This window comes from Elephantulus edwardii, unplaced genomic scaffold (assembly GCF_000299155.1).
Source record: "Elephantulus edwardii isolate Elephantulus edwardi_28Jun2011 unplaced genomic scaffold, EleEdw1.0 scaffold00024, whole genome shotgun sequence".
NCBI lineage: Eukaryota > Metazoa > Chordata > Mammalia > Macroscelidea > Macroscelididae > Elephantulus > Elephantulus edwardii.
In genome coordinates, this window is record NW_006399774.1 from 23,634,153 (window position 1) to 23,647,935 (window position 13,783).

Here is a 13,783-nt window from a genome sequence, read left to right on the forward strand (position 1 = left end):
GTTGTTATTATATTTTGGAGGAACATTCTTCTCAGTGGTACAGCACTCTTCTGTCAATATGCTGTCCTGAGGTCACCTGGGGTTACTGTGATGCTGAACCTTGTGCCACTGGGATATCAAATGCCATCACGGTTACCCATGGTGGACAGTGTTTGGTGAGCTCCCAGTTTAAGACAGGTTTGGAAGCAGGAGTGGCATCCGTTTCCTAAACAACATGCCTCTGGAAACCAGGAACTTGGAGAAATGACAATAGTTATAGAAAGGCTTCAGCTGTTTTATTCATAGGGTCGTTGTGAGTCAAGCTCAACTTGATGGCAATCAACAACAAGAAGCAAGGGTGCAATGTGTGCAGGTTTCTCTGAGTCCCGAGCCTGCCTTACAGGAATCAGAGGAGCCCGGGGTGAGAGAGCTGAGTCCCTGCCCGCCCAGCAGCCCTGGCCTGGGGCCCAATCTCCCAGTTGGGCGGCAAGCAATCAGGGCCTAATCCCAGCCCACCACCACCTGTGTTTGTACAGCTTTGAGCGGAGAAGCCTTTACATTGCATGAGCTTGGAATACAATCAAAAGAATGTTACGGGAGGAAACTCGTTGCTTCGGAACATGGAACTTTTGCAGCTAAACCCTGGTAGTGCAGTGGGGAAGGTATTCAGCTGCCAACCAGGGGTCAGCAGTTCAAGCCATCAGCTGCTCCCTGCGAGCAAGACGAGACCCTGTGCATCTGTCAACACTGACGGTGGTTGTTGCTGTTCAGGGCCGTTGAGCGGACTGTGATTCCTAGCAGCCCGGTGGACACGTACACAGAGCACACACAGGCAGCCGCCATGCCTCTCGCCCGGGAGTGCCACCTGCCCTGGCTGTGGCTTCTCTCTGTCAAGCTCAAGGAGTGTGTGACAGGAGCAGGACCTTGACTGGACTCGTTGGAAGGACTAGAGTATCACGGAGCTCATCCCCTGCCTGACAGGAGGATACTCAGTCTCTCCATCTGCTCTTCGGGCGGAGACTCCCCCGCCCTGGCCTTGCCTCCCTTCTCAGACTCCCGGTAGGCTCTGAAGCCCCTTGAGTCGCCTCCTTTGAGGTTTCTTAGCCTTGAATAAACCTTCAAAGTCAAGCCTGGAGGTTTTGGAGGTCTCAGGAAGCTGTGCTCTAGCAGTCAAAGGTGTGTGTTCACTGGAATACATATCAGTTAGCAGAGGGATTAATCACGGGGTTGGGCAATTTGATGGGGGCAGAAATGGGAAGATTCTGTTCTGAAAACAATGTATTCAAATTTTGTAAGTAAGCTAGTATAATTTTTAAAACCTCAGGACAAACAAGGGGGAGGAAGAAGTCTTCCATGTGGTCACCCACGTTTGAGCTTGATGCCACTGCTGGGTCCTGACTGTGTATTCTGACCCATAGTGACCGCTGCCCCCACAGACACAGGGCTCAGGGATAGAAAGGTAGGTCCTGCCTTTGCCCTCTGGCAGCCTGACCGCCCCCATTGCACCCTGCAATGGGAAGCACCCCTGAAGAGGGCTTGTCCAGACTGCTGCACTTCATTCAACTGAACAACAGCACACGCTTTGCTAGAGAGCCTCTGGGTGTTGCACAGGCTTAAGACAGAAATAATAGGCAACGTTGCATTTTAACCACCAGCACGTGAGTCAGCTTAAGAAGGTAAATCCCCTCTCCCAATCTCCTCAAACACCTGTCCGCAGCCCTCAGCATCAGCACGCACTCTCAGGACCACTTAGGGCCTGCATCTACTGTGTAGCTGGCCATCTGGAGCTGAGAAAGGCTGAGTGATAGCCTGGGGTCAAGTGCACAGGCTTGGACAAGGCAGAGCTGCAGAGAGGTGGGTTCTCTATCAGATAGGAGGCACATTACAATGTCATGTTAAAAAAGACATTTCAGAAGCTTTTCCCATCCGGAGAGTCTGATTGGACAATTTTGGAAAGAAGGCGGGATCAGCTGCCTTCGTTGTTGTTGTTGTTGTTGTTGTTGTTGTTGTCGTCAGATGTCGTTGAGTCGAGTATGACTCACCGCGACCCACAGCAGATCCTGTCCTGCACCATCCTCACACTTCCTGAGGTACTGGAGCCCATTGTGACAGTCACTGTGTCAATCCGCCTGGTTGAGGGTCTTCCTCTCCTTCACCGACCCTCCACCTTTCCAAGCATGGAATCCCTCTCCAAGGAACAGCATCTCCTAGCAATTGCCCAAAGTGTGTAAGATAAGCTTTAACATCCTCGCCTCCAAGGAGCACTCTGGCTGCACCCTCTCCAAGACAGATGCTTGTTCTCTTGGCCGTCCATGGGACGTTCAGTGTCTTCTCCAACATCATAGCTCGAATGCATCGATTCTTCTATCATTCTATTGATCGTCCAACTCTCAGATGCATAACAAATGCTTGGAAAGATCACAGCCTGAATGAAGCTCACGTGGTCCTAAAACTCTTTTTTTTGCATTTATTATTAATTTCAATGAAAATTTATGGACACTTTAGGTTTCCATTCATTCATTGTTGCACTTTTCTCCCCTCCCAACCCTCCCCCCAGTACACTACCCTCTTAGAAAAGTAAAAGAACAATTCTTTCGTTGTTTTACAAACCCTCCCCCAGGTCCACTCCACTATACAGCCTTCACTCTGGACTCCGGTCATGATAACAATACCCAATCACATCTCCCTTTTAAATAGTTTTCTCCCTCATCTGTTTCAATGCAGTATACAATATTGAACCCATCTTTCTCCATCTCCCCCCCAACCCCAATGTCAGTCCTGTTTTACAACAGTGCATGCAGTATTTGTCCTTTTGTGACTGAGATACTCCACTCAGCATAATGTCCTCCAGGGTCACCCATTTTGAATAATATTTCTTGAGTTCCTTGTTTTTCAATGCAGCATAGTATTCCATTGTATGAATATACCACAGCTTCTCTATCCATTTGCTTATTGATGGGCACTTAGGTTGTTTCCAACTCCTTGGCATTGTGAACAAAGCCACGGTAAACATGGGTGTGCATATATCTGCTTGAATGTCTGTTATGGTCTCTTTGGGGTATATTCCCAGTAGTGGAATTGTTGGGTCAAATGATATCTCTATTTGCAACTTTTTGAGAAAGCGCCACACCACCTTCCACAGTGGTTGCACCATTTTACACTCCCACCAACAGGGAACCCAATGAGGGTTCCAGTTTCTCCACAACCTCGCCAGCATTTGTTGCTTGCTCTCTGTTAAATTTTGCTATTCTGACTGGGGTGAGATGATCTCTCATAGTTGTTTTGGTCCTGAAACTCTTATTAGTCGCTGTCAAGGCCATTCCCGTGGGTGTGGGGAAGGACCTCGTGTGGGGTTGCAAGCCTGTAGCCTCTGGAAGGACACCCCCAGGCCTTGTTCTGCTGCACCTCTGGGTGCATTTCAACTACCCGGGAGAGAACCTAACTGTGTGCACTGCTCAGGAGCGCACTCGGCTTTGAAGCTGGGCTGGCACTCCCAATGGGCAAGTTTAACAGGGACTTTCAACAGGTAATGAAATTGTTAATTCTGACAGGTGTTTCTTACGGTGGGGGTCGGGGTGGGGGGAGCCACTGGAGAAGTGGATGCTCAGGTATTTGTGAGGACTGCTCAGGACCGCCTGTCAGTCACACCTAGATTCTGTATATCAGCATCACCACGGCCAGTTTCTACCACAATGCTTTGGTACCACTCTGGTCCTGGGAGAGGTACCATAATATTTCAAGCACCAATTGGGTCACCCATGGTGGACAAGTTTCAGAGGAGCTTCTGAACTAACACAAGTAGAAAGAAAGGGCTGGCAACTATTCAAAGAAAATCCTACAGATCAGCCCAGATTGCTGTCCAATCAGACCTGGGAGATGAGTTCCTGGGCCAGTAGGCCTCAGACCCCAGAACAGCTAAACACTGGGCCCAGCTGCACAAGGTCGGACTGGACGGCCTCAGACCCCAGAATGGCTGCAACGCAGGTCCCCAGCGGGACGAGGGTTGGAGGAAGCTCTGGTGAGACACTGTTTTATCTTTGTGCACCTGGGGTCACAGTATCTGAAGAGAGTTGAGGGCAGCTAATGACAGTGCAGTCGCCGCATGCCCGTCCCCAGTGCCCCTCACCCTTCCTTGTCCTCTGTCTGCTCATTTACTGAAGCAGGACTGAAGGGCGGCTGTCCCTGGATGAGGCTGGACAGGTTTCCTTGTTCTCATCCTGCCTGCGGGAGAGGCGGCAGGTCCACCTAGCCCCTCTGCTGGGGGAGAACTGGCCATCGCAGTCAGGCTGACCACGTGGACTTGTAAGGGGTGCTTCCCTCAGGAGCACCAGGCGGATAGCTAGCCTGGGCAGGTGCCTGGAAATGTTCCGGGTGTTCAAACAATGACCCCCCCAACACCTCCATCAGCCACAAGCCAGCTCTTGTCCGGGGGCTTCTCATTCAGGGTGCTAACCTAGGCTTGTGAGGAAGCCTGCTCCTCTGCAGAGGTCAGCCTTGGGTAAGCGCCTGAGATTGTGACCCAGTCGGATTTCTTCTGCCAGAACAATGAGGCTGTTTTGAGATCCGCAAAGAATCAGACTCCTTGTTCCGGAGGTGCTGGGCCCCCACTTGGGATGAAAAGGAAGGGAGGGAGGGAAGCAAATGGATTGTCAGCCTGCCGCCTCACCCCCTTCCCTGGACCGGGGCCAAGGGGGTTAATCGATAAAGCTGTCTGTCAACCCTGACCCGCCACTGGGAGGGCTGCACCCCAGGTGTTTCTGCACCTGAGCAGCAGGCGAGAGGCGGCCCCTCCCCATAAGGAGAACAGGACCCACACACTAAGGAGCTTTTCACAGGGAGCTAATCAGCTGAGTCACCAGTCGAGAGGGAGGTGGAGGTGAAGGAAGTTCCAAGAAGACTGGAAGGAGGGCCTGTCTGCAGAGGAAGTGGTGGTGGGAAGTGTCCTCCACAGCCTACAGCCAACAGGAATGAATATAGTTCTTGTGAAAGTTCGACAATAAGTGCTTGTTGTCATGCCAACAGACCAAGAACTTCCACGTGGGTTTTCTCATTCTACCAAACCCAGGCCCTCTGACTTCAGTCTCTCAGACTCCAAGGGGCTTTCCACATAGCTTCAAGTCTTAAGCTTCAATGGGAACAGAATGCCTCATCTTCTGCTGGGGAGCTGTTGGTGGATTAGAACTGTCAACCTTTCTGATACCAGCCTAACACTTAATCCACCTCACTACCAGAGCTCATGCTCCTGGCACCATCTACAGCTTAATCATTCTTTCTGAAAAAGAGAAAAACTAGCAGAAGTTGCTATAGTAAAAGCTTTAATTAAAAGCATCAAAAGAAAAAATCCCTCTATTATTATTATTTAGGGAGCTCTGGCAGCCCAGTGGTAAGGAGCTATGCAGTGAACGAGAGGCCCATGAGTCAAATCCCCCAGCTGCTCCATTGGAGAAGGATGGACAGCCACTTCCCACCTGACTTACTGCCTCTGAAAACCTCCTGGAGGGTCAGTTATGAGCCTCTTCTGATTTGAAGGCACATAACGAGAATCACTGGCTGGATAAAGGAGTTCTTCTCAATTCACTAAAGCAAGCCTCTCAATCTTTATCTATGTCTTTTCATTTTGACAACTTCCAATTTTCCTAGATGTATATTTTGTACATTCCATGCTTGAATGCTTGAAGTTCTTTCTCCTCATTTTGAGCCGTGTCGCATGAGCAAACAAAAGTTCTTCACTGGGTAAAAGCTTTGCTCCATCGACATCATTACGGCCACCTCTACTTTGAGGAGGCATCTCTTCCCTATGTTCTGTCCACGAAATGCCCCTCAGAGAAATCTAAAAACACGTCTGAAATTTCAAGAGCGTTTATTATATAATTTCCACGCGTGGAGACTTTTCTCCTTTCCCCAGGAAGGTGGTGAAGGAAGAAAAAGCCCCGAGTTTCCCCTCCCACTTGCTTTTATAGCTCTTTTGAGTGTCCCTGTTAAGGCAGAGGGATTGCGATCTTGGTTGGTGGGTTGACTTTTGATGGACTGGCTACTTTGCCCACCTTTACTTCTTTTGTGTCAGGTAGACACTAGTTAATTCCTTACTTTTCAAAGACAGACCAGGCTTTACCTGGGGCACTGTGTTTGCCCTAAGCTAAGAATTTTTATGGCCCGCTTCTGCCTCTAGTGTTAATGGGGGTTTATAAAAAATGGGGTTTCTGCTGTCCCTTCACCCTAGTTCTATTCTAACCTGTAAGGGCTCGTCTGTTCTCCAGGGTTCTTCCGTTAAACAGGTTTTTGAAGTCGTGTTATTTCAGAAGTGAGTGGCCAGTCCTGCTTCTGAGCCTGTCTTCTGAGCCTGTCTTCTGAGCCGTCTTAGTCTGGAGGCTCTGCTGAAACCTGTCCACCTTGGGTGACTGAGCTGGTACTTGAAAGGCCACTGGCGTAGCTTCCAGAACCCCAGCAACAGGCAGAACGACAGAGCGACAGACCAGCAAACTGACGTGTGACCGCTGGTAGTCAGGGAAGAAGTGCACTCTTCCCTGAAAGCATTGGCACAAAGTAAGACCCCAGGGATTAACGGGATACAAACTATGGTGTTTCAGGAAGCAGATGCAGTTCTGGATGTGATCTCTAGTCTATAGTGAGAAATTTGGAACACAGCTACCCAGAAAACCAAGTGGAATAGATCCATATTTATAGCCATTTTAAAAACTAATCCATCATCTCACCCCAGTAAGATTAGCAAAATTTAACAGAAGAGCAAGCAACAAATGCTGGCGAGGTTGTGGAGAGACTAGAATCCTTATTCACTGTTGGTGGGAGTGTCAAATGGTGCAACCACTGTGGAAGGTGGTGTGGCGCTTTCTCAAAAAGTTGCAAATAGAGATACCATTTGACCCAGCAATTCTACTACTGGGAATATACCCCGAAGAGACCATAACTGACATCCAAGCAGATATATGCCCACCCACATTTATCGCGCTTTGTTCACAATAGCAAGGAGTTGGAAACAACCTAAGTGCCCATCAACAAACAAATGGCTAGAGAAGCTGTGGTATATTCACACAATGAAATACTACACTACATTGAAAAATAAGGAACTCATGCAATATTATTCAAAATGGGTGACCCTAGAGGACATTATGCTGAGTGACATCTCTCAGTCACAAAAGGACAAATACTATATGGTGCCACTGTTGTAGAATGAGGCTGACATCAGGGTGGGGGTAAGACTGAGAGAAACTGGATACATTATGTTTACGGCATTGAAGCCGATGAGGGAGAGAATAGCTTAAAAGTAATATATTTTAGGGCATTATGATTATCATAAGAGTGCAGAATGAGGGTTGTAGAATGGAGTATACTCGGCGTGGGGGTTGTAACGGAGCGAGTCCCCAGAAAAGACCACCAAGCCAATCAGCCGAATTAATAAAGTTTATTTCGAGTTTGAACCCAGGCTCCTGCGTGCTGACACAGCAGCATCCACCGGAGAGCCCCAAGACAAAGGGAGCCCTCCCTTTTATACTTTCTTGCTTGTCTAGCTACACAGTTTATGATTGGTTACTTACAGCAGTTCTAGTACTAGTTTGCTCTTTATTGGTTAGCCATAGCTCAGGGAGGCAGTCGGCCAACAGAGCATGGTTTATCACAGGTGGGGGCGGTTGCTCGCTGGAAACTACGCAAGCGAGTGGGATGGATAGCTGCACTTTGTCAGAAACTGAGTTTTTGATATTTGATTCTTACAGGGGTGGGGGTGTGTGTGGGGGGGGGTTGTGTACCAATGGAGGAGTTTTGCTTTTCAAGAAGAGCGAACTGGGGGTGGCGGTGGGGTGGGCGGGAAGAAAAGTGCAACAATGAATAAATGAAAATCCAAAATCTCTGTAGATGTTCATTGAAATTAATAAACAAAAAATATGACCCAGTGGCGTATGGAACTTATGGAACATTGTTGTTAATATCAAATTCAAGTAGAATTGTTCTGACCGTTATTCGAAGACAGCTGGAGCAGTACATATACAGGTAACTGTCAAAGATTCAAGCTGGGTTCAGAAGAGGCCACAGAAGGAGGGATATTATTGCTCCTGTCAGATGGATCTTGCTTCAAGCAAAGAATATCATAAAGATGTTTGTTATTGTTATTATCTATCTTCCCATCAGAACCTCATAGTTGACACTCCAGTGAGTTTTCTAAAATAATCGCACAGGAGGAAATTGCCTATCTTTCTCTGTGGAAGAGCTGATGGACTAGGACAGGGTACCTTTGTGTTTTATTGATTATACAAAGGCATTTGACTGTGTTGTTGTTGTTATGTGTCATCGAATCGCTGGCGACTCATAGCGACCCTATGTACAAGGGCCCTAAATGCTGTTCTATCCTGCCAACCTCGCCGTCCCAAACACACTCATTCCCACCACTCCAGTCACAGAATCGATCCATCTCATCGAGGGTCTTCCTCTACTGCACGTCCCTCCACTCTCCCAAACATGATGTCCCTCTCCAAGGGCCAGTCCTTCCGTGCAACGTGTCCAAAGTATGTCAGACGAAGCTTCAGAGTCCTTGACTCCAAGGAGCATTCTGGCTTTACCCTCTCCAGGACAAACCCGTTTGTTCTCCTAGCAGTCAATGTATATTCAACACTCTTCTCCAGCACCACAGCTCAAAGGCATCAATTCTCCTACTACCATCTCTATTCAATGTCCAACTCTCTGATGCATAGCACGTAATTGCGAAGACTATAGCCTGGATCAGGCACACCTTAGTCTCCAGCCTGACATCGTTGCTCTTCAGTACTCTTGAGAGGTCCCTCACAGCCAACTTTCCCAATGCAATTCGTCTCTTGTTTCCTGGGTGCTGTTACCAAGAGCGTTGACTGTGGAGCCAAGTAAACGAAAACTGTTAACTGTCTCAATCTCTTCACCATCCATATGATGCTAGCAATTGACCCAGTGGTGAGAATCCTTTTTTTTCTTGATGTTGAGCTTCAGTCCATATAGGAGGCTGCAGTCCTTGACCTTCTGTAGCAAGCGCTTCAGGTCCTTCTCAGTTTAAACAAGCAGGGTTGTGTCATCTGCATAACGCAGCCTGTTGATGACTGTTCCACCAATCCTGATGCCACATTCCTCCTCATACAGCCCAGCGTCTCGGATGAGCTGCATACAGATCGAAAGGATATGGAGGCAAAATACATCCCTGACAGACCCCCTTCCTGATTTTGAACCATGCAGTGTCTCCTTACTCTGTTCTGACGAATGCCTCTTGGTTCAAGTATAGGTTTCACATTAGCACAATCAAATGTTCTGGGATTCCCATTCTTTTCAGAGTCAGCCATAGCTTGTTATGATAAAAATAATGGGTGACATTAAGTAGAGTAGGAATTCCAGAACACTTAATTGTGCTCATACAAAACCTTTGTCAGGAAGCAGTTGTCCAAAAGAACAGAATCACCACACAGTTTAAAATCAGAAAAGATATGTACCAGGGCTGTATCCTGTTTCTATACCTGTTCAATCTGTGTGCTGAGCAAATCTCTGAGAAGCTGGATTTTATCAAGAAAAATGTGGCACCAGGATCTGAGGAAGACTGACAAACAACCTGCATTACATGGATGGCACAACCTTGCCTGTACAAAGCAAAGGCTCAAAGCATTTACACAGAAGATCAGAGACTATGGATTTCAGTATGGGTTAAAGCTTGACCTCAAACAAACAAAAATCCTCACCACTGAACCATAAGGCAACATCATGATAGATGGAGAAAAGACTAAAGTTGTCAATTATTTAATTTTACTTGGCTCAAAAATCATCACTCACTGTAAATAAAGTCAATAAATCAAGATGTGCTGCACTGAAAAATCCACTGTCAAGGACCTCCCCAAAACGCTAATGAGCAAGGATGTCAGTTTAAAGATTAAGGTGCACCTTAATCCAATCCATGGTAATTTTGAACTGCCTCCTGTGCATATGGAAGGCGGATGATGAATAAGGAAGATCACAGGAGAATCACCAACTTTGGATTTTGGTGTTGGTGAATAGTACTGACAGACTGCCATAGAACAAATCCATCTTGGACGAAGGGGACCAAAGTGCTCCTGAGAGGCAAGAATGGTCCCACGTGGTCTCCCACACTTTGGGCACGTTGTGAGGAGAGACTCGTCCTTGGAGCGGACACCATGCTTGGAAGGGTCAAGTGCCAGCTTCAGAGAGGACGGCTCCCAGTGAGCTTGAGACAGGAAGCTCCTCGGTTAGACGCACTGGGACAGTGACTACAAGAGTGTGACAGGGTCTGGGAGAAATGCCTGAGACTAGGCAGCTTCATTTCCTTTGTGATAACTTCCAATTTTTCCAGGATTCATATTTTGGATACTATAAATTCCAACTGTTAATTAATGTTAACCGTTGTTTCTCTTCATTTTAGGTTTTGCCACATCAGCAAAACATTCTCTTTCATTGGGTAATTCTACTCCATTCACGTCATGAAGGTAGAGTCTACCCTGAGAAAGTAGCTTTTCTCTAACCTGAATGTGTCTGCGATCTTAAAGGGCTTATCTTCTGGTGTGATATCAGTGTTCCTCTGCTATTTATAGAGTTTTCAAGGCCCATTTTCCCGGAAGTGAATGGCCAGTCCTACTTCCTAATATTAGGATAGACATTCTGCTGACACTTGAGAACTGTGAGTGGTCCTGCTGGTAGCTGAAATGCCAGTGCATAGTTTCCAGAATGCAACAGGCAAGCCATCACAGTAAGATGAAGGGACAGAAGACTGTGGGGGGAGGACAGACAGGTGGCCAGGTCCCGTATGTTGTCCTGATTAGTTACCATCAGGTTGGCTCTGGCCCTGGAGACCTGCTGTACAAGAGAACAAAGGGGGCAGGCCCTGCACCACTGGCACAGTCCTTGGCGAGCAGGGACCCTTGGAGCCTGCGGTGTCAGCCCATCTCACAGACGGCTGCCCTCACTCTCACCGACCCTCTGCTTTGGAGATGGGGGTGGGGGGTCTTCTGATGGAGTCATGAGGAGAGAGATTAATCTTTCCTGATGATGAGCCCAAAGTGAGTCAACTTCTCACTAACTTCATGTCTAAAGAGAATTCTGTGCAGTGAGGGAACTCCCTAAAGTACTAAAGAGCAAGGAGATCACCTTAGAGACCAAGGTGTGCCTGATTCGAGCCGTGCTCTTTTCAATCACTTGCTATGATGCATCTGAAAGTTAGACAGTGAAAAAGATGACAGCAGAAGGAAACTCCTCATTCTACCTTTCCCATAGTAACGGGTGTAACTATCAAATACATGCAAGATTTTCTTACCTGTTTTTAAAAAATCAAACTATATAGCATAGCACCAATGATCGAAGACCAGAGGAGTTGTGGAATACTATCAAGGATATCATTTATAAAGAAAGCAAAAGATCATTACAAAAACAGAGGAGAAAGAAAAAATCGAAATAGACGTCAGAAGAGAATCTAAAGATAGCACTGGAGCATCGAGAAGCCAAAACCAAAGAAAACATGTCAAAGTGAAAGAGCTGAACAGACAATTTCAAAGGGCATCTCAGAAGGACAAAGCAAAGTATTATAATGGAATGTGCAGAGAGCTGGAATTGGAGAATAAAAAGGGAAGAACTCAGGAGAATAAAAAGGGAAGAACTCGCTCTGCATTTTTCAAGGTGAAAGAACAAAAAAAAACCAAATGTACACTTTGTGTCACAATATTGAAAGATGCTATGGGCATTATATTGAATGACCCAGAAAGCATCAAAAGAAGATGAGGGAATACATAGAGTCATTGTAACAGAAAGAATCGATTGGCACTGAAAAATTTCAGGAAGTACTGTATGAACAGGAGCCAGTGGTAATGAAGGAGGAACTAGAAGCTGCATTGAAGGCATTGGCAAAAAATAATGCCCCAGGAATCAATGTGATACCAGTTGACTTGTTTCAATAAACAGGTGCAGCCTTGGATATGCTCACCAGTCTATGTCAGGAACTTTGGAGGATGACTGTCTGGCCAATGGATTGGAAGAGGCCCATACTTGTTTCCATACTCAAGGTGATCCAAGAGAATACAAAAACTAACAATATGATTACTGTCATATTCCAGCGAAATCCTGCTGAAGATCATTCAAAAACAACTAGGACAGTACATAGATAAGGAACTGCCAGAAGTTCAAGCAGGATTTAGAAGAGGTCGTGGCAGCCAGGATATCACTGCTGATGTCAGATGGATCCTGGCTGGATGTAAGGAATACCTGAAGAATGTCTGTCTGTGCTTCATTGACTCTGCAAAGGCATTGGCTGTGTGGATCATGACAAGCTGTTGCTGATGTTGAGAAGAATGGGAATCCCAGGGCACTTGATTGTGCTCATGTGGAACCTGTACCTGAAGCAGGAGGCTGTTGTGATAACGGAGCAGGGGAGCACTGCATGCTTTGGAATTGGGAAAGGAGTGTGTGAGGGTTGTATTCTCTCTCCATACCCATTCAATCTATATGCTGAGTAAACTGTTCGAGAAGCTGGACTCTATGAGGAGTGTGGCATCAGGACTGGAGGGAGACTCATCAATAACCTGCATTATGCAGATGATCAAACCTGGCTTGCTGAAAGTGAGGAGGGTTTAAAGCACTCGTTGCAGAAAGTCAAGGAATGCAACCTTCAGTATGGATTGCACGTCAATCACTGGATACAGCATAAGAATCAGCAAATTCTTTCTGTAAATGAATAGATACTGTCAAAGGCCTTTTGGACACTATGCCCTATATCACTGTAGTACAAATTTGGCCATTGACCATATGTAAACAGATAAATTACATTTTTTTAAAAATCCCCATTTATGGTTGTCACGTCCACCTCACCTTGCACAGCGCAGCCCAGTCCAGGCATCTGACGAATTAAACAGCCACCATGTCGAGCAAAAAGGCCAAGATCAAGACCACCAAGAAGCGCCCTCAGCGCACAACATCCAATGTGTTTGCCATGTTTGACCAGTCCCAGATTCAGGAGTTCCAAGAGGCCTTCGACATGATTGACCAGAACAGAGATGACTTCATCGACAAGGAAGATCTGCATGATACGCTGGCCTCTCCAGGGAAGAACCTGACGGATGAGTTCCTGGAAGCCATGGTGACCAAGGCTCCAGGGCCCATCAACTTCACCATGTTGCTCACGATGTTTGGGGAGAAGCTCCATGGGACAGATCCAGAGGGTGTCATCAGAAATGCTTTTGCCTGCTTTGATGAAGAAGCAACAGGCACCATTTAGGAAGACTACCTGAGGGACCTGCTGACCACCACGGGGAACCACTTTACAGACGAGGAAGGGGACGAGCCTCTGTAGAGAGGCTCCGATGGACAAAAAGAGGAATTTCAATTACATCAAGTTCACGCGCATCCTGAAACACAGAGCAAAAGACAAGGACGACTGAACAAACTTTAGCTGACCTTCTAATTACTTTGAGTTTATTCTCAAGACACTCCTCCCCCTCTCCCTCTTAGAACCTGTGCGGGCACTTGGCTTCACAGCTGTGCCCCTTCTCCTCTCCCTTAGATGTACTTATTCCAGGCCTTTCTGCCACCAGCATCTGTATAACCAGGATGGGAATGGGGATGAGGAGGTAAATTGTATTGAAAAACAGATTATGAATAAAAATCAACAAATGTGAAATCCCAGGGAAATATATTTGTATTTCTGGTTTTGCTGGATTTTTACATGTTTATATAATAAAAATGCTATTTTGAAGTAAAAAAAAAGTCCTTATTTACATAAAGCAATCAAAGAAATAAAACTTTCTAAGAAATTGTCAACCAATTTCAGTCCCAAGGTATTTGT

The 13,783-nt window shown here is 46.6% G+C and overlaps 1 pseudogene; it reads left to right on the top strand.

Moving 5' to 3' along the window:
* Nucleotides 1-12,859: 12,859 nt before the first annotated feature.
* On the top strand, nt 12,860-13,379 carry LOC102874264 (annotated as a pseudogene).
* Nucleotides 13,380-13,783: the final 404 nt, after the last annotated feature.